The 3,866-nt window shown below is 53.5% G+C and overlaps 1 non-coding gene across 1 annotated transcript; it reads right to left on the bottom strand.

Moving 5' to 3' along the window:
* Positions 1 to 2,087: 2,087 nt before the first annotated feature.
* On the bottom strand, positions 2,088 to 2,159 carry TRNAA-UGC (transfer RNA alanine (anticodon UGC)). The gene has a single exon. It is a non-coding gene; the product is annotated as a tRNA-Ala (tRNA).
* Between the last annotated feature and the right edge of the window lie 1,707 nt (positions 2,160 to 3,866).

Genomic DNA, 3,866 nt, shown 5'->3' with positions numbered 1-3,866 from the left:
CACGCACCCTGGACCCCCGATTCCTGTCCCACTTTCTGTCCCACACGAGCCCTGGACTCCCGATTCCTGTCCCACATGCGCCCTGGACCCTGTGCAGCAGATGTAAACAGCTCTTGTTCCAGAAAACTTCAATCAAAGTAAATGACCTGTCAGGCTCATTGTAGACATAAATTTGACTAAAGGACCACTTCCACTGCCCCCAGACAAGCATCCCACAAGTAACACCTGCATCGCTTAACCAATTCCAACATGACAACTGATTTGCCCAGGCCACAGCTAGTGTGAAATAATAGTTGAATACATAGTATAAGAGGGGGGGGGGGGGGGACTGCCATCACTGTTAAACTGATTCATTTCTAGGGATTATTTTTCATCCTGGAAAATAATTCTGGGTAATATGTGTTGTTCAGAGATTTTTACGATCTGTATCACTATTTTAGTCTCTTTAAGGTATTTTGTGGTCAAACAGATTTAAAGTTGTTTATGATTAGGCACGGATGTCCGTTAACTTCACTACTATTTAACGCTGTGATGAAGGTATAAATCAAGGCCTTCAGATACGGGAAGAATAGAGGATTCGGCATTGAATAGAGACAAAGTTATCTTTCTAGATCTTGATAGTATTATACATCTGGAAATCACCTCTCTCTACAAATAGAGAATTTAGAGAAACTGGTTGTAAAATCAACACACACACACACACACACACACACACACACACACTAGTTCTTTGGAGGTTTTTGGATAACAGCTCATTCTCTTGAACGCTGACAAATGAAGGGAGAGAATCAAGTATTTATGGATAATATGGAATGTTTTTAGGAGATACATATAGTTAGTAAGGGAAAGATTTTCTCCATCAAAGAATCACAGCTAATAAATGCAGGAGGAAGAATTAAAACCACAGTCAACATTTTACTACTGATATTGCTGTAATGCATCCAGGTTGCGATCATCGATGGTGGCTACAACCATGAGGAGAAATTGGACGGGGAAACCTAGAACGGATGGAACAGGTGGACATCACCTGAAACCAACGATTAATTCCATGAGGCTAGAAGTGAGACGGTTACACATCACGTGCCTCCTAATGCTGTAAAACAGAACACGCCCAACCCCACCAATGAAATACTTGCGTTAAAAGATTACTGCTTTCTCCAAGCAGATGGAGCCAGTAACACATTACAGTAAGTATTGGGAATGCCAGAATATGGGTTTTTTAAGTTTTATGTATTTATTTTGAGGGAGACAGCACAAGTGGGGAAAGGGCAGAGAGAGAGAGGGAGGGAGAGAATCCCAAGCAGGCTCTGCGATGCCTGCGCAGAGCCCGATATGGGGCTTTATCTCCAAAATGGATGTCCCCAAATGGACCTCAGTGGCATAGCAATTATTTTTTAAACGTTTTATTTATTTATTTTGAGAGAGAGAGCACACGCACATGCATGTGGGGGAGGGGCATAGAGAGAGGGAGAAAGAGAATCCCAAGCAGGCTCCACCCCATCAGCGCAGAGCCCCAGGGGAGGCTCCCCTAACTCAGAGATCATGACCTGCGCTGAAATCCAGAGTCCCCAACGGACACCTAGGCGCCCCAACGGCATATTAATTACTTTTAATTGCAGCTACTTGGGAAACAGCAGGTTCAAGGACATCACGCCCTCCTCTGTGCCCTGGAAGCAGGAAATAAACTTTCCATACGAAAGGGAGTTTCCTGTACTAAGAAGTAAAAGACATCCTTATCACCAGAGACGCGGGTTTTAAAATTGAGACAGCTGTATAAGCTCGTTACTTTTTCAGTAAATCTACCTCAGCCCAAATTCCGCTTAAAATCCCTTACTAATCAAAGTCCCCAAAACGTCTGTTTGCTCCGTCCTGTCATTTCCTCGCGAATTCATCTTCTCTCTGTCTAAAGTGCTTCTCAGTCTCACTATTAGGTCTCTTTTCACCCTGGTAACCTGTGTTGAGCCAATTTAATTCTTAGTCCAGGAAGAATTCCGGATGGAAGAAAACTCCTTTCTCTCAGTCACTTCAATATTTGAAGAGGGGCCTGCCGAGGGCTAAATAAGAAGCGAATTGGAGCGTCGCTAAAGTGGAGATGCCGGGGATCGAACCCGGGGCCTCATACATGCAAAGCATGCGCTCTACCACTGAGCTACATCCCCACCGCGAAGCCCGCGCCCTTCTCCTTCGTTGCTGACCCAGGTCCTCCCTCATTCACAGAATCACCATCAGGGGGATCTAACAAGCGCTTATTACCTGACACATCAGACTGCCCCGCGCTCCCCTTTAATGCGCGTTTTATATTTGTAGACCTATGTTATTTGGTTACGTTTGCCTGCTTCCCCCTAGGGTGATGTCAGAAGGGCAGAGCCCTGAGTGTCCTTCCCCGTCACCCTACCTCCAGCCGGCAGCACCGAGCCTGGCACGCAGCAGCCCCTCAGCAAAGGGTGGCGAGGGATGCCGGAGAGGTGACCTCGGTCCAGGGTTCCTGTCGCAGCGCAGAGAACCGTGCGGTGAAGTGCGCGGGGGAGAGGCGGATTGCGAAGTACGCGCATAGCTCGTTGAGGGCAGCGGGGCGGGCGCTCCGGCCCACACCGGACGGGCAAGCGTTCCCCGCACCCTTGAGGAGACACCGGCCCCCTGAACAAAGGGCCGTTTGCGCTCGCAGCGGTGGGCGGCGACGCTTCTCCATTTCGGCCGAAGTTCTGCGCGCAGGTGGCGCGTGGACGCCCCCGGTGAGCCCCCGCAGCGGTCCGCCCAGGGTCTGGGCAGGTGCGGCTCTGAAACGCACTCGTGGGTTTCACCTAGCGCATCTTCTGCAAAGATGCGCGGGAGAAACGAGACCCGGGCGGCCGCTGGGTGGGGGTGCTCTGGGCGCGCGGGGGCCGACCCCCGGGGGGTTCCCCGCCCAGACACCTGCATCCGTCCTGCTCGTCAGCCAGCGCAGCACGGCCCTTGCCGCCCGCTCCCAGGGCTGCGATTTCGGCCTTCAGGTTCTCGCCGCGCGGCCCACCACTCGGCCTCTGCCTTACGCGGGGCTCGGCCGGGACTCCCCGGGGTCGCTCCCAGCGTTCGTAGCCAGGTCACCTTTTCAGCCCGTGCCCCGGTCTGCCTCACACTTCCTCGCCTTCCCTCAGGCCTTTCCTTCTGGCAGATTCCTTGGCCTTTACCGGCTTTACTGCCGCGTGCGGGCGGCTCCTCGGTGTTTGGAGCGAGTCGGGCTCTGTGACCAGTCCGGCTGCTCCCGGTGACCCCGAAGCCCTGGAACTCTCCCAGAAAATGCCCACAGCGGCGATGGTGCCCTGCGCGTCCCGAAAACGCACCCGGGCACGGCCGAGTTGGGGAGGGAAGGACAGTGGACGTACAGCCAGAGAAGGAAAGGTAAATTGGAACCGGGAAGGGAGACACAAACATAAACAGAAGTGTCTAAAAACAAGCAATGAAGCCAACGGTTCTACCCCCGCAGGACGTGAGGCCTTCGGTGAGCCTCGACGCCTCACCGCAAGCCTCCAGGAGAGCCGTGCCAACCACTTCCCGACCCACGTGCGCAAAGGACCCGACTTCCCTGCGGAAGCGCGTGGTGTCCCTTCGCTCTGCCCACTGCAGTTCGCGCCAGCCCCCAGCTGTCCCCAAGCTTCTCTTGGTCCCGGACCTCACCTGCCCGCCACCCACCTGCAGATCCCGCCGGGGGAGTGGTTCCTGTGCAGACCAACCTGTGCACAGCACCACCGCGTGCACACCACCGTCGCGTGCACAGCACCACCCCATGCACACTCCGTGCACACCACCCCATACACCACCACCCCGTGCACACCACCATCTCGTGCACACTACCACCGTCGCGTGCACACCACCACCCCATGCACACT

This window comes from Panthera uncia (genome assembly GCF_023721935.1).
Source record: "Panthera uncia isolate 11264 chromosome B2 unlocalized genomic scaffold, Puncia_PCG_1.0 HiC_scaffold_25, whole genome shotgun sequence".
NCBI lineage: Eukaryota > Metazoa > Chordata > Mammalia > Carnivora > Felidae > Panthera > Panthera uncia.
The sequence above is the reverse complement of the archived record's forward strand: the minus strand, read 5'-3'. Positions and strand labels throughout refer to the sequence as shown.